Below are 22,579 nucleotides of genomic sequence, written 5' to 3'. Positions count from 1 at the left end.
GCGGACCAGTATAGCAGGGACTGTCAATGAACAATTGCAGAAACACTGCACAGAACTTTCTTCCACCTCCGTCTTGTCATTCCTGATAAACTGAATAAATAGAAGCCCCTTTGAATTTCCCATTATTCATCATGTACTGAGAATATAATCTCTGCTATAATCTCACTTCACTTGCCCCACTATTGACATTCTTTGATCATTCAGTGACTAGGAGTGATTCTACTTGACTCTTTTTACATGTTTAAAGAACCAAATAGTTGATTAATCAACAGGTTTAGTATCATTTTTTTTAAATCTGGAACATGTATTTATATAGCTTTTACTTTGTGTAGCACCTACGATATATTTATTTTTAACCTAGATTGTGTGTATGTGGCATGTAGATCTTCTTTTGTCTTAATCGAGTAACACTTAAAATATGAATTGTTAATAAAGAAAACAAAAGAAAAAAATAACACTTGGCAATGGCAACTTTCACAAAATAAATAAAGATAAAAAAATGCATGGGGCAAGTCCTCTTGCACCTTCTACAGCAGCTAAACTCTAAACAATATAAACTTTGGGATCACACAGTCTTAAATAATTTATTATTTGTTTTCCTTTGTTATCCAGGATATTCCAACTAAATTAGTAATGTATTTTCAGTGGAGGCTAGGGAGAAACACTCCATACATACAACCAGGGGTGGCCCGTGTTATTGGACTGCCGGACTGCAGCCCCCTCAACTATAAAATAAAGAAAAATAAAGAAATAAAAGAAAAAGTATAGAAATAAAAAATAAAAATCACAGACTTTCGCGCATGTGCACTAGTCCGGACTGCTGCTGAGACAGTCAGGAGCATGCGCAGATTGTCTCAGCAGCAGTCCTGACTGGGAAACATGAAGAATGGAGTTCCCAGAAGTCTATGCAGTTTTAAACTGCATAGACTGCCCGGGGAACTCACTGGGAAAACACGTCGGGGTCGGACTGCAATGTCAGCAGTCTGGAGTTTGCTGCAGTCTTGTCGGGAAGATCTCGTGACGGGGGTGTGGGCGTTGGGCTGGTGTGGATTTGCGCGGGTTTCGGACAGACATGTGATTGCTACAGGATTTGTTTTGCAGCTACAGGGATGTGGATTTATGGGGTTTGGTGTGTTTCGGTGCGGTGGTTTACAGCTACAGGTAAGTGTGTGTGTGTGTGTGTGTGTGTGTGTGTGTGTGTGTGTGTGTGTGTGTGTGTGTGTGTGTGTGTGTGTGTGTGTGTGTGTGTGTGTGTGTGTGTGTATGTGTTTGAAAATATTTCTAAATATGTGTGTGTTTGTGAGTGCATTGCTGTGGACTGTAGTTCCTTCCAGGACTGAATTCGTACTTCATGGCAGTTTTTTCCTAGGCTAGGATGTGACTTTCCACAAGCCTGACATGTATAAAATAGGCACTGCAAATTAATTGAATGAATGCCGACTTAGGACCCTTAAGAAAGAGGAGACAGAAAGAAACATAAGCATTTAAGACCCTTAAGAAGGAGGAGACAGAAAGAAACATAAGCCTACTTACTAGATAAATTATGAAAGTGTTGACTGTTTGCTGTAATCCAGACATGCAGTAAGTGGGGAAAATATGTATTCCAATACAGAACATGTTCTCTATAACAGGACATAGTGACAGTTTTCATGTTTGGAAAATAAATGGTTCATACCTTACTTCATAGCTGTACATCCAAAAGGAAATGAATGGAAAGGATAAATCTTAGCAACATAATACATGAATTTGGAATACATTAGACATAAATTATTAAAACCAGATCACTGATGAGAGTATTAGAAGCAGCTCTTAGTATGGTGGCTATCATTTTAAATATCCAAATATGGACATTTCTTGTCAGACCATGAGACTATAGGAAAGTCCACCCTCTCATCCAGTACAAAAAATCTTCTGCCCAATTTATTATTGCTGATTTTGTACTACTTTATATTGTTGAGTGTTCTCTTAATGTGTTTCAGTTGCAGTGTTGTGGTTTCCTGCAGTATTAAGCAGAAAGTTAGAAAATGCTTTTGCTTTCCAAAATATGAGGATATTTGCCATTTTTCATGATTTTGACGAGATTATACTGAACAAGCAATGATTTTTCTGTAAAAAGTGGGACAAGAAGTACAATTTTATTAAAATAAGTTCATGCAGCTCCAGCAGTAACAAGTTTTGTAACTTTGCTCGACAAGCAACACAGTAAGTTCAGTATAAAACTTTAACTTCTCCCTGGGGGATTCACAATCAGGCACTTTAAAAAAGTTGGACCATGGGCTACACACGCCTACAGAAGGAAAAAAGTTTGATAAAAGTACTCATCAGAGTGCAGGCCCAAGTTTATACAGCTGCTTGGCAAATTGCCACTAGATGGTTTATCATTCAAGGTGGCAACTGTAATATTAGCATGGGCTGAGAGGCATTGCTGACTGTTAAATGGTTAAGTAACTCTGTTCACTCAGTCTGTGTGAGTGAAGTGGTGAAAACTCTTTAAATTTGAGCATACGGGAAGCAAGTCTACCCCTGTGCTGCATCAACTAGGATTTTATTACATTATGGAGGGGTATGCTTGAGATCTCCCTCACAAGGGTGAAGGGCACCCCACTAGCAAAATAATTTTTTAACATTTTTTTTTGTTTGTCTGGGTCAAACGTCAGATCAGCTGATTCTGTTTCTTGAAATGGTACTGAACATTTTTCATTTGATCATAAACTGTTGATAGAAATAGAAAAAAAATATCATCTGGTCTGGCTTGTTTTAATGCGTTGTCAAAAAGTAGAAGCTTCTGGTAGAAAGTTTGAAAATCTGTGCTGATTTAGCAAGCACTGTAGGAGATGGGCCAATTACTCGGTATATCATCGTTACCAGTAATGCACAGTGTGTAATAAGGTACCTAATGGTATTAGCCTTCATACAATTTAGCAGACTGGAAAACAGAGAAAGGCCCTATGTGAAAGCAGGATGTGAAGAGAAAGAATGTGTTAGAGAATGGGAAGTGCAGATAGCTTCATTATTAGTTCATCAGAAAAAAGAGAACTGGCATTTCAGTGGCGGCACTCAAACTAAGACTGATGAAAGGAAACTCATGAGGCAAAAAGATGAGTTATCAGTGTTTACAGAGGAGGTGAATTGAAGGGGCAAAAAACTGTAATAAAGTTATATGACAATAAAAATGGTAAACATTGGTGTGATACATGATTAAACATACGTATGTAAATATTGTAGCATTATAAAAGATCTGTTCCTGAATGCACCACAAACATAGTTGTGTTTGATGTGGGCTGACTTTCACTTGCTTGTTTATTAAATTCCATAGTACTGCAAAACAACCTTTTATTCTAGCAATAATATAGTAACACAGCCTTTTATTCTAGCAATTTTCTAAGTTTATAAGATGACTATTTGAAATTTGTCCTTATTTTGGGACTGTATTACCCTGTTATTGGCTTTGACCAGGTTTTTTGTGCTAAGGTTGACAGCTATGGCAAGAACTGAATTCACTGAATATGTTTGAGGGCTGTATTCCCTCATTACTGGGTTTGTCCAGGTGTTTTGTGCTAAGAGGTTGACAGCTATGGTGAGAACTGAATTCATTAAATGATAGCCATTTAAGTTTCAGTCTTCCTCTCTTTCACAAAGCAGCTGATTTAGTGGTATGTTGCTCTGATTGTTTTGCACAGGGACCTTGGCAGTAAAATGTATGGTGGTAACACAGCATTTTTCTTTCACAAAGCAGGTGATTTGGCATAGTGGTATGTTGTTCTGACTCTTTTGCACAGGGACCTTGGCAGTAAATGTATGGTGGTAACACAGCATTTTATTCTAGCAGCTTTCCAAGATTATACAAGCAATGTTTAATGTGTCCCTGGTTTTTGCCATTTTGACCCACCCCAATAAATTTGGCTTTTTCCAGATTTCTTGTGCTGTGAAGTTGAAATGCAGTTGAGTATTGAGTAGATTTTACAAGGAGCTGAGAGCTGCAGGGGAAGAGAAGTTTAGTGTTGATTATGCTAAGTCAGCTCGCATTATTAATAGCACAACAGGTTGTGTACTTACTTTTGATGCAGAAGGTTGTTGGCTCTACTCCCATAAGGGTTGAATGCTGTCGTACTGAAAGTTAAGATACTAACTATGAGCCTGTTATCAGTTTGCCATCCATTTCCTATTGCAATATTACTAGCTTATTTTTAATGTAATTTAGGCAATGTATTCCTCAGGGGCATCAGACACTTTATTTTTCGATGAAACCATGAACTATAAAGGTGTTTGCTAGCAGCAACCTCTTCATTACAGATTTATTTAACGTGGAATTATTTAGATTACTTTTTTACTACTTCAGAGATTGTGCATATTTACTGATAATGGTGAACTGTAGAATTGTGCATATTTACTGATAATAGTGGACTGTAGAAGTTTGAGTAGACTTTTATGATGGAAATGTTCTGAATTGGGCAGTTTTGTCATTGGTGCATGCATTTTGTTTCATTGTTTACTGGAAAAATGTTCAAAGCAACAGGAATGTGTATCAAAGAGCACATGTATGTTTCATATGCAAAGGGCCTATGATTTGAAAACAGCCCAGAATGAATCTTTATCTGCCACGGGTAAAATGTATTTTCTTTGAATGTGGGTTTCAATGTTGTTTCAATGAATGTGAGTTTCAAGGGCAGAGAAGTTTTAATGCCAAGTTTGTTTAGCAGATGTCTTAGTGTTTGTGCTGTAAAATGCAAAATAAAACTTTGAAATGAAGTTCAAATCATCACAGAAGTAAATCTGTTTATGGTAAATGGAGTGAAATAGCCAAGTAATGGATCATTGGAATGGCTGCAGGGGGAAGCCCCATTCGACCATGGTTTTGTGAGGGGAATGGCGGCAAACTTAGGCAGCCCCAGCTGAACCATACCTCCCAACTGTCCATATTTTCAAAGAATGAATAGATTTTTTGCTTCTTATTTTTGGTTTGTTCCTCATAAAATTTGTGGTTTTCTGGCAAATCATTTAGGAATTAAGTCACTAAATAATGACACACTGAGTTTCAGACTTCATAACCTTCAGAAAAATGCATGCTAAAGTAAGACCTGTTCTTTCAACTGTCTCAGTTTATACAAGAGAAATTTTTAGTACTGTTTATATGTTCCCCCAATATATTTGGCCTTGTCCAGATTTATTGCATTAACAGGTTGAGAGGTACATGCAAATAAATTGCTTTATAGAATTAGGCATAGCCAAACCTCTCAACTGTCCCTGATTTTGGCTCAAAATTTTGCTGTTCCCCTAATGATCCCTCCGCAAAATAGCAAAATAGCAATTTTGGAAGAAAACATGGAGGGTTTGTAATTAAGAAATAACTGTAATAATCAGTTAGATTACTTTTATTTCAGAAATGCATGTAGATTCTTTTATTTTGTCAGCTGCTCAAGTTAGCAGTACTAATATTAAAGTGTCCCATCTTTGACAGGTTCCCAGCTGTATTGTGTTGCTATAGCCTATTTTATATTTTTACATCCACATTTTTGGTCCATTTTTCATAAAATTGTGTTTTTTTGGCAAATTAGTGACAAATCATTAAACACTGAAGTTAGAAAATAATGACAGACATTTGAGTTTCAGATTTCATACCATTCAGAAAATTCATAGTAATGCAAGGCCTCTATTATCTTTCTAGGTTTATAAGAGTAATATTTTAAAAATTGTCCTTATTTTTGGGCCTTTGTCCCATTTCTTTGTATGGCTTTGTCCAGATTTCTTGCTCCGAGATTGAGAAGTATGACAAATGTGTCAGGGCCATCAAAAGTCAGCCAGAGACATTTCAAACTGTGACATACTTGTTGCACCCCACTCCCCCATGAAGTGACTCTGTATGTGTCGAAGCAAGGCAAGGAGTAGTTATGCAGTGTAAATGTGCAGAGTATCCCCCCCCATCCAAGGTAGACACAAGTACTAGAGTGGCCTTTTATCTGTCCTTGATTTTTACAGAATGGTCTGGTTTTTGTCATATTTTTGTACTGTTGATTTATGCTTATTACTCAAAGTGCCTGTTGCTCTGTGTTTAAGTAGCAATACTTTAATGACCATCAGGTAAGCTTGGCTGAGATTGCAAGATGCAAGTAAGCATACTGTTAAAGAATTGCCAACACTGAAAGCCTTTCTGTTGCCATGTAGAGAATACTTAACTAGATAATGTATAAGCCTTGGGTATTGAAATGCGTATGACAGTATTTGTAATAAAGGAAAGGATTACATTATTTTTAAGTGTCTCATTACACTTGGAGACTTCCAGTCATCTCTGCAGGCTTTACCCATAAACAGAATGCCAATCGTGTGGTCCATAACCTGTACAGTAATCCTTTTAAGCAATGTATCTTGAGCTTATTTCTTGTTTGCTTTTCATTTTTTACTTTGATCATGTTTTCCCCATGAAACAAGTAGATGTCAGGCAGCAGGTCTTCTTTTTGGATAAGGAACATTTTTACAAGTGGGGGCATCAGCGATTTCTACTTTCAGCATGTTACTTGGTACTTTAATAAAGCTGAATATAAATTATAATTAGAACTGCAGTGCAAGCAGTGGTTTGAGTTGAGCGCTGCTTGTTTTTCTTATACTTGATTTTGACTGGCATTCCATTAATGTATTTAAAAAAAGTAATTAATTTTTTCATGCCTCACAACCTTTTTTGTTTCCATTTAGATATTAAGCTGTCATGCAGCCAATGCATTGAAATATTTTTATTCTTCTACACTTCATTTTGTCTTGATTGGACTCTCATAATGACGGTTTGGCACCCAGGGGAGTATATTTAGTTTTTGTGGTTTTGAGCATAGCTCCTCCCCTTTCTAGTTGGCCGCACCCCTTCCCATTGACCCCACCCATTCAGCTGTCTCCTGCAGCCCCCCTTTGATTTGAAGTCACCAGCCGCCACTGCATACAACTAACATACATAAAAATAAAAATGGACATTTGTTTACAAGAAAACCAATATACAAAGGCTTAAACATGTACCAAAGAACCAAAGAAAATATGTGGTTACCAGCATGACCAAGAAGGAGCTGAAAAAGTATGATGTAGCAATTTAATTTACTAGAGATTTGTTAAGCACTTTTGTCTGATAACCAATAAAACATACTTCTTCAGAACAAAATCTCTTACACAAATTCATCCATGTAAATAGTAAAACACAACTGCAAAGCAACCACAATTTACAGATGCATGGACCACTAAACCTCTTAAACACTAATTATCAACAACACTAACAAAATTCAATCTTTAAAAATCAATAAAAATGGCATAGTTTAAATGTTCGCAACTTTTAGAATTTTGTTACCTTTATTTTTAAAATAGGGCTAATAGCAATGGATTCATTTATACTTGTTTTTTGGGATGCATCCAGTTTCAGTTGCCAAAGCAGTTTTCTATATTCCATCAAATAAATATCAATAAAACAATAAATTTGAACATTGCATAATAAAGAAATTTAATGTGCAAAGCTTTTGAGTAAAACACTCTTTCTCAATGCAATGCAACATGCAAGCAAAATTGACGTTTCAAAAGAACTAAAAGACAGTAAGATTTCATAAATCAGATATATTGTTTGAATTTCAGCACTGGTTTAACACTATTTATTACATCTAAATCTGTTGCACAATCAGCCCCAAAGACCTGTATCCATTCATATTCTGCTAATTCAATAAACAATGTCAAATCACCTCCATGTTTACCTCCATAAATGTTATGAATAACTCTAAATTTAAACCTATGGTGGTCTTCTCCCATTAATTCAGTATGTTTATGAAAAGCATTAGTATCAATATATCTAAGTATTTCTGATAGGTGTGAGCATTTTTTCTCTTTTAATTTACAGTTAGTTTGGCCTATGTACAAACTGGTGCTTTTCACACAATTGGCAAAATAAACAGCATGTTCAGTATAACACATTGCTAATGCCTTAAAAATAAACTATTTATTAAGAACAAAATTTGTAAATTTAATATCTACATTTATAACTATACAAAATTGACAATTTTAGCATTGTTTAGTACCCACTATTTAATACTTTTGGATTGGTGAAAATAAAATCTTTATAGCATAATCTTTGTTTAAAATTTCTATTTTTTCTATATATCAAATTAGGTTGAGTTCCAACAGTTTTAGTGGTATCTGTACAAGATCTCAATATTGACCAATTATTTTTGATAATATTCCTAAACTGAGATGTTCTTCTAAGTTTCATAAGATAACAAAACTTGGTCAAACATAAGCACTTATTAATGTACATGGGATCCTGTTAAAAAATGGTTTACCAATACCATTATATTCTAATAATGAAGAATTTATACTATTATTTGATAATTGATTAACATAACCTCTACTTATAAATTTTGCATCATAATATTAACCTCTTCATGAAACCGTTCCTTCAACTGACTTATTACTACAGTATTGCATATGTATCTGGGATGCATACTTTGCGAATATCAATATCTAGTTGCTTGAACTTCTTTTCTATAAATGGTGGTGTCTAACTTTCCATCATTAAGTTATATAGTAACATCCAGAAAATTATATTAGTTTTAGAGTATTTTAACTCAAAAGTCAGAAATTTCTATAAAATTAAATGCTAAATAAAATATTTTTTCAGCAGTTGTAACTCTAGTTTGCTGAACAGTAACATCGATATCTGCACTGGTCACAGGTTCAAAACTATCAAGATTTCTTATAGCTTTGCTACGTCTTACTATGCTGTAAGCAGCTTGTGTAGCCTTGTTGGTTTCAATAGACGCACCAATTGCCAGTGCACGTTGCTCATTTCACGGCCAATGAAAGATGTTAGTGTCTTTAAAATCATTAAAAATCTCACTGCAATTTTCTTTTTTTAGTAGCAATGAGTTTCTCTTCAAACACCCATAATTTCTCAAATGTTATATTAAATTCATTAGAGATACTTTGGAAATTAACAGATGTCACCAATTTATATTCTAGTCAATCAATTTCTGCTGACAGCTCAGTTTCAATTTTGAAAAAGAAATCATTCATAAGTCTCATATAATCACAACTCAGTATGAGATTTATTTCCTGCCATTTTTTCAACAAACCAGGATATTTATTGCCATATGTAGTCATTTAGTAATATGGAGACCTCTAGGTATGATACCCATTGCTAGCTATGCTGAAAAACTTAAACACTGCCATTGCATCCATCTAAAAAGTTGTACCTTATGTTCTAAAACACATACAGTCTGTAAAAGCTTGCATTATTTATTGTACCTCTTGAAGTTTCAGACATACTTAGCAGTAAATAATTTTCATGTATGGACAGGAACTGATGGAATGTGGCCATAGATGAACACTTGTCTGTGTTCCCAAACTATTGGCATCCATATGACATGCTGAATGGATAATCAAAAATAAAGCAGCAAACACAGGAATTAATCTAAACAGCTAAACAGAATCCATGGAAAAATCAAGTAAATGTCAATAAAACAATGAATTCTGAATGTTGTATACAAAGAAATTTAAAGAAGTCATTAGCATCTTTTATAAAACTTTTGTAATAAATTAAAACATGTTTGAAAAGGTTTTAACTGACTTTCCAAATATTTTGATATAGCTGCTATTATCCACTGACCTTCTGGTACTATTGGTCTCAAAGGAGTTTTCATTCTATTCTTATGTAATTTTGGTAAGCCATACAGTAATGGGCAATACGGTTAGATATGTATATATAATTCTACATTTCAACAGTAGTAGCGTTATCAATCAATAAATCATATGAACAACCTTTAATTTTATATACCAAGTTTAAATGTAATGAATAGTGTCAAAACAGCATTGAAACTGAAACAATATATGTTTTAAGTTTCTAGGCTTTGTAATGTTAATGGGTGTATCACATGATATGATTAATGAAATCCTATTGGCTTTTAGTTCTTTTAAAATGTCAATTTTGTTTGTATGTTGTATTGCATTGAGAAAGAGTGTTTACCTGAAAGTTTTGTGCATTAAACTTCTTTATTATATGACCTTGAACATTTATACCTGTCAGTACATGTTATTAATGCATTTTACATAGGTTCATAGGTTCATAAGTAGGTACTAGGCTATCGGCCCAAGGGCCTACTATTGGGGTGACAAGGTTTAGGTCACATGATAGGTGAACAACAGATTTACAATTTGTATTTTTAACAGCGGGGAAACATATTTTAACTTGAATTTGTGGAAAAGACAGGCTTTGATTAATCTTTTTGATATATAAGACATCATTATAAAACAAGTTAGAAAGGGTGGCATGTTTGTTGATTGTGCACAATATACAGACGTTATGAATGAAGTTTTGTTGGATTGTAATACTTTTAATAAGATTAATATATTATACGCAGAGAATATTATTTATAAACTTAAAGGTTTATTATACTATTTATTGATTGATAATGCTATTTACTGTTGAGCTGTATAATTTTATGTACATATCTAAAGCTATTGTCCCATTACTATAAGGTTTACCAACATTACATAATAATACAATGAAACCTCCTTAGAGACCAACAATATCAAAAGGTCAATGAATAACAGCAATTATATCAAAATATGTTAAAGTCAGTTAAAACTCTTTTTATGATATTGTAAATTTTTTATAAAAGACACCAGTGACTTCCTATGTTCTTTATATTGTTAATCCAGGAATATTGTAACATATGATTTATTTTGGTTACTTTGGATATTAAATCATTATTTACTGTCATGCCTAATGACAATGGTATTCAGGCCATTAGAGATTATTTATGTAAATATAGCAACCTATCAGCAAAGAAAATAAAGACTATATATATATATATATATATATATATATATATATATATATATATATATTACGCTAGATAGTGTTTTGCATAATAACGTCTTTCTATTTAAAGGTAAATATTTTCATCAGAGATAGCAATGGGTACTCTTGTGGCCAGCACCTATACTAATTTAGGTTCATAGATTAGTACTAAGCTAACTGCCCTTGCGAGCCATTTTTAAGCCTAGCCAATTATCCCTTGTGAGACTCAAACCTTGCACCTTGTATTTGTAAGGCAAACACCTTAACCATTGGGCCACTCTCCCAACCCTCAACTCTCAAGATTAATATATTAATATGCTCTCTAACTGGGAAGATAGCTATGTGTTTAACACTGAGCTACCTTTAACTGAACTCATAGCCTTTTATAAGTATTTTGTTGTTGATACTTTTTTAAATTTGGACTGGTGATGATTTATCCTTGAGAAATGTTATAGATATGTTACAAGAATCTATGGAGTTTCTGACTTTTGAGTTGAACTGCTCTAAAAACTAATATTAATTTTCTGGATGTTACTATATAACTTGACAATGGAACATTAGACACTACCATTTATAGAAAAGAAGTTAAAGCAACTAGATATTTGTATTCACAAAGTATGCACCCCATATACACATAAAATAGCATAGTAAGAAGTAACCTATTAACAGCAAATAGATTAAATACACTGGAGAATTGGTTTCATGAAGAGGTGAAAATTATGAAGAAATATTTTTAAGTAAAGGTTGTGGAGATCAGTTATTAAATAATAGTACAAATTCTGTATTAATAGAAAATAATAGTATTGATAAACCATTTTTTCATCCAGATCTCATGTAAATAATTCTAATATTGTTTACATTCTACCATGCTTGGTTATATTATAAAATTTAATAGATGAGCATCTCAGCTTAGTAACATTATCAAACATAAATTGTCAATATTTACATCTTGTACAGATAATGCTAACATTATTAAAACTCAGCTTAATTTTATATACAAAAAAAAAAAAGAAATTTGAAACAAACATTATTCTATAAAGATTTTAATTTCAGCCACCCAAAAGTGTAGTACTAAACCATGCTACAATCAACAATTTTGTAATTGTATAAACTTAGATATTAAACGTACATATCCAATTACTAATAAAGAGTTTATTTTGAAGGCATCAGCAATGCCTTATACTGAAAGTGTTGTTTATTTTGCCAATTATGTAAAATACTAAAGTTTTTATATAATCAAAACCAACTGTAAATTAGAGGAGAGAATAGGCTCACATTTGTCAGCAATATGTAGCTATATTTATACTAATGTCTTGTATTAACCTATTGAATTAATATGGAATGAAAATGTGTTTAAACTTGGAATAATTCAAAATGTTTATAGAGGTAAACATGGAAGTGATTTGACATTGTTTACTGAATTAGCAAAATATAAATTGATAAGTTTATTTTACACACTGATTATATACCAGGTTTAAATGTGATGAATAGTGTTAAACCAGTGCTGAAATTGAAACAGTATATGTTTTAAGTTTCCAGGCTTTGCAACATTAATGGATGAATCACATGATCTGATTAATGAAATTTTATTGGCTTTTAGTTATTTATTTTCAAATGTGAATTTTGCTTGTTTGCTCCATTGCATTGAGAAATAATGTTTTCCTTGAAAGCTTTGAACAATAAATTTCTTGATTATGCAACATTCGGAATCCATCATTTTATTGAGACTTACTTGATTTGTCCTTGGATTCTATTTAGCTGTTTGGATAAGTCCTGATTTATAATCCATTCTTTTATTGAGACTTACTTGATTTCTCCTTGGATTCTGTTCAGCTGCTTGGATAAGTCCTGATGTATTATATTTGTAAAGATGATACTCACATGCCTTCTTGAAAACCAGTATTAGGGAGTGGGCCAAAGGAATATAAATACTTTTCCTTTAAAAATTAGGTAGCACCTAACTGTTCTGTGTATTCCTGTCATTATACATAATAGCAAGGGTCAATTTACAGGTAAACAGTCGTAGGTCTACTAAAGTGTCAGCATTGTCTGGTCTTGTAATAAAAGTATATCTTTTCCCAAACAAAGAAAAATGATCTTTTGTAAAAGTAATATGACTATAATTATAAATATTATACCCTTTGTAGGTATTAAGAATACTATTATTTTCAGTTATAATACAATCTTCCAACCCTCTTTCGGCTTTTCCTGGTTAGGGGTTGCCACAGTGGATCATCTGTCTGCTCATGATTGGCAGTGGAGTTTTATGATGTTGAGTTGCCAACCCTGTGCCCAACCTTCCACAGAAGGTACACACATGCACACACTCACACCTAGGGCCGATTTAGAGTGTCCAATCCACCTACAGCATGTCTTTGGGATGTGGGAGGAAATTGGAGCACCTGGTGGAAACCCATGTGACCACAGGGAGGACATGCAGACTCCGCACAGAAAGCACTCGAGCCGAGAATTGAACCGGAGAACTTCTTGCAGTGAGGTGACAATGCTAACCACTGCACCACCGTTCTGACCCTCTTTCTAAAAAACCTTATACTCCCTAATGTTTTTGTCTGCCTCTCCTTAGGTGTCTTCCCCTGTAGTACTAGTTGTGATCTCCATGTCTTGTGTCTACAACATTTATTTCTGTTTTGTGTTGTTTTATTCATCCTTCTCCCTCTGCTGTTTTATCACTATTCTCTCAGACTGGTGAGGTGGGGGTGGAGGCTCCAAAGAGTCATTGACCATGTAAAGTGAATCACTGTACTCACTAATCTTACCATCATTGTCATTATAACACAGCATAGGTTCCTTTCTCCTGTATATAACACTTACATTTTCATCCTGATTTCAATTAACTGTGTTAGGGTGTTTGTTCACTGTAAAATATATCTGAGATTTATGGATAACATTTTTATCCTTTGGGATGGGCCAGTTGATTTAATAGATGAGTTTATAAAGTATTTAAACAAACCAAAGACTTTTTGGAGTTTGCATATACTTTTAATAAAGATTTAATAAATTATTTAGACACTATTACTGTTAAAACTGATTTCCAGTCAAACATTTACAGAAAACCCACTTTTAGTAATTTTTATCTTCATTTTTCAAGCAATCAGTCTTCCAATCAAAAGGCCAGGATGGTGAGAGGGCAATTTATAAGACTACCTTGAATGGTTTCTGATAATGTTTACTTTCAAGTTGAGGTAATTCAATTAAAATCTATGCTTCTTGAAATAGGCTACCCTATGGCCTTATTAATGAAGTTTTACAAAACAGCAATGAAAAATATATGCCTGTGTTGGGTCTAGGCATTATGAGAAGTTAAGAAAGTATACTGTGCCCTAACCCCCTGCTCCCGAAAGATCACTGGGATCATGCATTTATTTTGAAGTATAGAAGCTATTCCAATGAGATTAAAAATATTATCAGGAATAACAGGAATATTTTTAAGACTAATGAAGGTATTTAGATATTTTAGGAGAACAACCCTTATTTGTATTTAAATAAAAAGATAGTTTAAATAAGGTAGCAGAACATGGATGTACTAATAATTTGAAAGAAAAGAATAAGAGTACATCAAAGTGTGGATTTTGTGGGTAATGCACTTATATTTGTACTAGCAATAGTTTAGAGTTAGAAAATATTATGGGTACTACAGTATATTTTGCCACAGCAATTGTGGAATTGGTGCGGTTGTTTAGCTGGCCAAATGTTTTAGTTGCTATGTATTTTGCATTAGAAAGACAGAGACCCCTTCAAAAGAGTATATAGGAACATATTGATGATATTAAAAAGAAGAATGAAAAAATATGCCTTATATAAAAATTCTGAGACATGTAAGGGTTTTAAAATATTTGAATTTGCAATTATAGAGATAGTTCCTCTCAATCCCAGAGGTAGAGCATGGGAAATGCACTTCGTATCATAGGTAACTGCTTTGGCAACTTAGATTGTATGATTCCATAAACCAAGTTTAAATTAATCCTGTACTATCCGCCCTGTTTTAAAACTAAGGTCAGCAAAATTATAAAAATTGAAGATGCTTCAACTATAGCATTTTTAATGACTGTTTGGATTTTGTCAGAGTTGTTGATAATTAATGTTTAAGAGATTTAGTGGTCCACATATCTTTAAAATTTAGTCTCGTTACAGTGAAGTTTTGCTATTTCTATGGATGAATCTATGTGAGAGATTTTGTTCTGAAGAAATATTTTATTGGTTATCAGACAAAAGCACTTAACAGATCTCTAACAAATTAAATTGGTACATATTTCTTTATCATCTCCATCTTGGTCATGCTGATGACCCTACATTTTCTTTGTGTTTTGGTTTATCACATGCAGGTGCTTTCTGCTTTTTGGTTAAAGGTTTCAACATACATAAATCATTTCTAAGTTTATTATATGTCAGGATAGTTAAAACAGGCACCACTGAATCCATTATTATACTGAATCATTTTAGTGTAAATATATGTCTGACCTAGTAATGCAGTAGGACTACAACATAATATGCTCTAAGTCATATGTACTTATGCTGGTTGCAGGTAATTCATACTCAGTGCTTGCAAAATATATTTTGTGCCCCTCTGGTTCCAGTCCTTTGAATGCTGACTCTGCAAGAAATATTGACAAAGTGTAGTAGATATATCATTTGCCAACATACTTTTAATGAACTATGTGCTGTGACTGACTGGCATGACAGGGTGATTGTACATTGTAGATAAGGAGATTATACAATACTGGGTGACAACCTGACACCTGATTGTGGACTAAATAAAATGTTCTTGAGTTCTTGATGCACATATTATGTAAATAAGGGGCAGTACTAACTCCTACCACCAGCTGCAATAATGATTCCACCTGTCCGTCACAATCTGTCTGAAAGATACTTTTGCTGCTCATGTCCTGTTATACCTGCCATGACTTTCCATTGTAATGTTATCCTACTGCAGTTTCCCCTGTGTGCATCGTACTTCCTTTTCATTTCAGGCATTCCATAATGTCTTCTTGAGACACCTGAGCTCCTAACACAAAAGCTCAGCAATATTTGGTTGTTTAACATGAGCTTGAGTGCACAAGGTACATGTTGCCCAGGTGCTCAAGCTATTAAGGAATATGAGCAAAAGCGGTACATTTTTAAAAATCATTTTAGCAAGTCCATCTTTCTCATTAACATGCACTGCCACCCCCCCCCCCCAAACTTCATTATTCTTACTCTAGGTCCACTGCATCATGGGGGGGGAACAATCACTGACAGGAAGATTAAAGCCTGTCTCATTACTTTACTGGAAGACTGCAGACTGGACTACCTAGTGTTAACATTCATATAAGTAATAGTGTCTCACTCATATGTGTCCCGAGGAAAACTACCAGAGCTGCAGTAAGGGAATTCTGTGCCAGGGATGACATACTTATTTTGTCTTCTCATCCACTCTTCAGCTCTCTCCCCCAGACCCTCAGTTGGTAGATAACTGAACTGCTTAATTTTTAATCCAACAATCATTACATTGACATTTGCAATAACTTCCACAACTGGAAACAATGAAGCAAACATGGAAATGATACCCTCACAAACATGTGATCAGATATTTCTGAGGAGCAATGTTTTACTGAGAAAACAGTTATTATCACTCTGATTTTATTTTAGTTTTGACAATTCTCATGAAGAAAGTATAAATCCATTCCACATAGATAAAAAAGGTTAAAGTTTTGTCTGTGAAAGTGAACTACTTGATCTGAATATCTTCCACTCTCACAAGTATAACATTTGACACTGAGCAAGTCACTTACATTCACAGGTTCATAGGTGTTTAAAAGGATAATGACCACAAGGGCTTTTTTAAGCTTAGCCATGCATCCAAAATCTCTGACTTGTTTTGCTACCCTTCATAAGTGTAAGCAGTGGCTTGGTAGAAGAAACATTTACAAGCAGAGGCCTGGGAGATGAGCCATTTACAGGCTGCATATGTCCATTAGAGACATAGGTGTCAAACCAGGGATGAATTTCTTATTCCCCATTCAATTGTCCAAGTTACACTTGAATTTAGTTATTGAAGAACTCTGCTACACATACCTGTCTCTCCAGCAGGTCCTAATTATATCACAGGCAAGGTTTAAGTCTTTAGAATGAGTAATTATGGTGCTGTTGTTTTGCAGATATGCAAGAGGTCCATCAAGGTGGGGTCTGACAATGCCTTGTATGTCAGGCATACATTTCCGCTCAACAGCCTCTAGGAGACTGAATACAGGGATAGGGCCTTGACGGGGTCTGCACAGACATGTTACTTATTTATTTATTTATTTATTTACTTGTTTATTTATTTACATTTGTTAACCAGGTAGTGTCCAGCTGGGTCAGAAACCTGTTTTCAGTGGAGACTCCTGGAGAAAAGCTCCAGAACAGTACACAAATTAGTTAAAGTTACAGTACAGGTAAGCAGGTACACCAAATATCAAAAGTATGTTAAAAATATGTTTCACAATCTCAGGAATATTAGAAGGAATAGCAAATTATACACAGTAAGTAAAAATAAGTTAAGTTCAAATTTTAAAAAGGTAGTTAATGTGTACATTATGCAATTGAGCAAATATGCAAGAAATGAAAAATGAGCAGTAAAAAGGATATGTCATGCACTAGAAGAGACGCACAATAGAATGAGGAAATTAACCAGGAGGAATACAGGTGCAAACCCACTTAGCATTTAGATAATCTGTCAGGGTAGTTTCAAATGTGGACAGGTTTGACATATGTAAGATGTGCTGAGGACGATTGTTCCAGTCATTGGCAATTTTATAGGAGTAGATGGAGTTGCCATGATAGTTGTGAGACAGGAATACTTTTAGCATTATTTTATTGTATGACCTTAGGAGCCTGCAGTTAGTGTTAGGATGTAACAGTTTTGAAAGAGCTGGGCAGTCCATGGGGTTGTACATGATTTTATGTGCAATTGAAAGTTGCTTTAGCACTAACAGGTTGGGAAGTTCCAGCCAGTTTAGTTGATGGAGAACTGAACAGTGGTGCATTTTATGAGGTTGATTGTCAGCAAACGTAGCAATTTTGTTATAGTAGAATTCTAGTTTATTTAGGTCAGCTTTGGATAGATTTGTAAAGATCTGAGAGCAGAAGTGGAGGGTGGATAGCAAGTAAGATCTAGCTGTGACAAGTCTAGCTTGTTGTGTAAGGTAAGGTTTTACCCTGTAGAGAGCACCAAGTTTGGAGTGAACTTTTTTGACTGTAAGGCATATGTGTTTATCAAATTTTAGAATATGATGTATTGTAACTCCAAGCAACTTGGTCTGATTGCTGGGTTTGATTATTGTCCTATTGGAGAAGTGTATAGAGAGAGGCGTTGTGCTGAGTTTGGATGTTTTGTTGAAGAACAATATGAGCTTGGTCTTATTTGGGTTGAGAATGAGTTAATGACTGGTGAGGTAATTTTCAATGTCTTGGAAAGATTTTTGCATTTTATTTTGCAGTTCTTGTCAGGAGTGAGCTGAGCAGATAGGAGAGGAATCAGCATACTGGATGAAGATGGCATGTTGGGTGGCCATATTGAGGTTATTGGTAAATCTGACAAAGAGAAGGGGCCCAAGAATGGAGCCTTGGGGTACACCTGTGGTGACTGGTTATAGAGGAGAAAGGGTGTTTGCCCATTTAGTGGCCTGTTGACACTTAGATAACTATGGAACCATGTTAGGGTTGAGGTAGTGAGATGATAAGTGGAAAGTTTATTAAGTAAAAGCTGGTGGGATACAGTGTCAAAAACTTTTGGCATGTTTAGGAAAATAGCTGTGACTAGCTGTCCTTCATTTTTGAGGTGGTGAATGGTATCTGAAAAGGTAATGAGACCTGTGCTTGTACTGTGTTTAGGCCTAAAACCATGCTGACAGCTGGACAGTAGGTTATTAGTAGTGACGTGATTCATGAGTTGCTGGTGAATACATTTCTCTAGGAGTTTGGCAATGGGAGAGAGGATGGCAATGGGTCAGTAGTTTGTAATATCTCTAGATGGGCCACCTTTATGAACTGGTATGTTATGAGAAAGTTTCCAAACACTGGGTACATACTGTTCAGAGAGAGAGAGAGATTTATTAGTATGGATATGGGGTAGGCAATGGAAGGAGCAGGAAGTTTTAGGTACTCATTTGGAAGCTGGTCAGCAGCCAGAGGGCAAGGTAATAGTGTAGATAGTAGGTTTTTTTTATGTAGGAAGTCTAAATGGGTTTAAAGGAGAAAGCATTAGTGTCAGAGGTTGGGGAGGGGACTGTGAGTGGTAGGATTGGTTTGTTGTTTAAGAGAGCAGTGATAGATTATTTGAAATAAGAGTTGAACTGTGAGGATAAGGGCTTTATGGTATTACTAGTGAGGGGAGCAGGGGTGGAGGTTTTACCAAGGTTAAGGAGGTGATTGATGTTATGCCATAACTGTTGTGGGTTCTGCTGGCATTTTTATTGGCAGGTAAGAAAGTATTTTTTTATCACTAATGACTCTTTTCTTAGTTTGATTTCTAAGATGCTGATAAAGGGTAAAATCAGCTGTGTTTTTGGTTGTATGGTAAAGAGTCCAAGCTCTATCCCTTTGCTTCATTAGTTGTTTAGTTTTATTAGATAGCCAAGGGAGCTGTTTGGATTTTTGGCTAATTTTCCCGAAGGGGCAAGGTTATTCAATATTTCAAGGAATTTGTTGTTGACATATTCAGCAGCAAGGTCTAGTTGTGGGTTTTGTAATGGGGACCAATCACAGTGCTGTAGTAATATATTTGCTATGGGTGTAAGGAATACAGGTTTGGATATGTATTTTTCTCCTGACTAGAAATGTAGGGGTATGATCAATAAGTATGACTAGTAGACAGCCTGCTAGATACCCTAGGTTAGGCTTGTTTATTAATATCCAGTCCATAAGTGATTTTTTATTAGAGACTTTATCAGTGGGGGTGGGATAGTTAATAGTTTGGGAGAAGTTGTATAAGTTTATGAAGGTGGTAGGAGAGTCAGAGGAGCAGGACAACCAGTCAGGGATGAAATCACCTAGGATGGTGGTTTCTAGAGTTAGAGAAAAAGATGACCAGGAGAGGAGGGACTCAATGTTATATAGGTTGCTACCTAGTGATAGATAGATAGCAATGATATTAATGGCTTTGTGAGGATTAACATGTAGGCAAGTGATTATAATTTCAGTAGTAGGGATGTCTCGAGGGGTACAATTTAGTTTCTCAAGATTAAGAGAGTCTTTAAACATAATTGCTATGTCCCCACCCTGCTTATTAAGTTTATCCTGTCTTATAATATTGTAGCCATTTGTTGTTATTTCAGAAAACCCTAATGTGGGACTTTAACCAGGTTTCAGTAATGACTGCAAGGTGTGGAGAGCAGGTGTCCAAGGTAGCATGGAATTCTGGGATTTTGTTAACAAAGCTTCTGAGACTGAAATTTGTTATAAGAAGATCAGAGTTAGAATTAGTGGGTAGTGAGGTGTATAAATTAGAGTGTGTTTATGGATTGAAGTTGAAAAACAGGAGAGAGAAGGTAACTGATCAGTTAAATGGGAATTACAATAGGATCCTGGGTTGGGATGGATATCTGACTGGAGTTTTATCTGTGTTAAAGAGTAAGATATCTTGCATTTTCCTTTGGTTGTTAGTTGGTTGTACCTGTAGAAGGATAACTGAGGTTTGACATGATGGAGAAATCTAAAATGGAAGAGAATATTATTGTATCTAAGGATGTTACTGTTGATTAAAAATCGATAAGTTATGCATGGAGAATGAGGAGAGTTGCAAGTGAGTGTAGGAGAGGGATAGCATTTGATTTTATAGCCTTGTAGGTCAGTGGTATAGTGAAGTAGGAGAAGGAGGGTGTACAATAGCAGAGTGTAGTAGTGCAAGCAGTGACAGAATGTCATTGTGAGATAAGAATGTAAGTAACAAAGAAAGATATTGAAGGGTGATAAGGTAAGAACAGTAGTAGGAGCAGATAGATACTTGGAGGTATTACAAGGGCATGTGACTGTATGAATATAGCAGAGGGATGGGTTTTGAAAGAGGAAGCAGGACTTGATTGAAGAGAAGAGCAGGGGTATGGTATACTTAGGTATACAGGAAATGAAAGAGGGGGTGTGTGGGGATGGGGGTAGGGCAGGGGAGCAAAGTGAGCCCAAGGGTATCAAGGCCGAATGGAGTGGGACTAATCCACATTAAAAAAAAAGCACCACAACCAACAAAAACAATATGTTGCCTGCAAAAAAAGGATAGGAAAATATGAAGGTAAGATTCAAGCTGCTTACAGAGTAAGTCATCAGAAATGTTAAACACTTATTTTATTCATAGACGGTACAGGAACAAAGTGAGCAGGCGTATTTTAAAACACTACTAGTACACTACAACAGGGAAAAAAGCCAGCTAGCACAATAGGCAATGCCTTGTATTCCTTTAGTGAGGAACTTCTTTCGACATTCCAATTCTTGGATAGGTTACATACCTACCAAAGGGGGTATTGTACTGAGTGATAGGTCTAATGAATGCTGAATACAGTGGAACAATAACATAGTTGGACCTAAATGCCATACCTTTGTTTACAAGTTGCACAACATAGAATGATTTCCTCAGTACTGTAGACACATGATGGTCAAAGGTTAGATTATTGTCTATGTGTGCCCCTAAGTGCCTAACTGCTGGGTCAGTTCTTAGAGGTGTTGTGTCAATATTATAGTTACCAGAGGTAAATGGCTTCTTGAAGGATACTATTATGCATTTCTTGGCATTTAGTTTTGGTCCATGGCTCTGACACCAATTATTTGTCTGGGGCAGCCCTTCCTGGAGAACATTTGTGTTGGTGGGAGATTCTATGACTGATCCTAATTTGCAATCATCTGCATATTTAGTCAGCCAGAGGCCATTTTCATTCACCTTGATTTCAGAGAAGTAAATGCCAAAAAAGAAGCGGTCCCAGGATTGATCCTTGAGGGACTCAACTTTTGACTAACCTCTTTGTAGGGGTGGACTCCCAGTTCTAACTTTCTAGGTCCTGTTTGTGAGCCAGCTGGCTATCCACCAGGTGACATAAGGGTTTATTAACATCTTTAGTGTGTCAAAGGGTCAGTATTAGATGATCAAACTTTCAAAAGTTTGACTGTCATAAGGTGAACACCATATGATCGTATTTTTGAAAATTCGAATGTTTTAACGGAGATCTCCGTACAGCGTGGAATGGAAAGATTTCCCTTTCCTGCACTGTAGTGAGATCGCGGATATGGTAAATTTAAAGAGCAGGGGGTGTGGGGGGTGCATGGGGGCTTGCTCCCCTGCTTAAAACATTCAGGTAGGTTATTTGTGTAGTTTATTTTTTTTATTAGATTTTCGAACTTTTAAAAGTTTGATCATATAGTGTCGACCATATGACAGTCGAACTTTTCAATGTTCTATTATCTAATATAGACCCATGTCAAATGCCTTGGCCAGGCCAAGGTAGGTAGTGTGAATCATTTTGCCCTCATCCATTGCTCTGGTGATCTTCTCAAAGAGGACCACCAAGTTGAGTAGGCATAACCTACCCTTGATGAAACCAAACTGGTTTGGGAACAGTGTATGGAGATTTATTATGTCATTACTGATCATTTCCATGATAATTCTTTCCATGGCTTTGCATATGAGACAAATGTGACTTTAGTTTCCACTACAAATGTGCTCTTTCATTTCCATGGTCTGTAGATGACCCACCTTTGTGAAGAGAGATGACTGTTCCTGTTCACCATTCTTGAGGCATGATG

The sequence above is a fragment of the Protopterus annectens genome, chromosome 1.part1, assembly GCF_019279795.1.
Source record: "Protopterus annectens isolate FY-2018-M chromosome 1.part1, PAN1.0, whole genome shotgun sequence".
In the NCBI taxonomy this organism is placed as follows: domain Eukaryota; kingdom Metazoa; phylum Chordata; order Ceratodontiformes; family Protopteridae; genus Protopterus; species Protopterus annectens.
The sequence above is the reverse complement of the archived record's forward strand: the minus strand, read 5'-3'. Positions refer to the sequence as shown.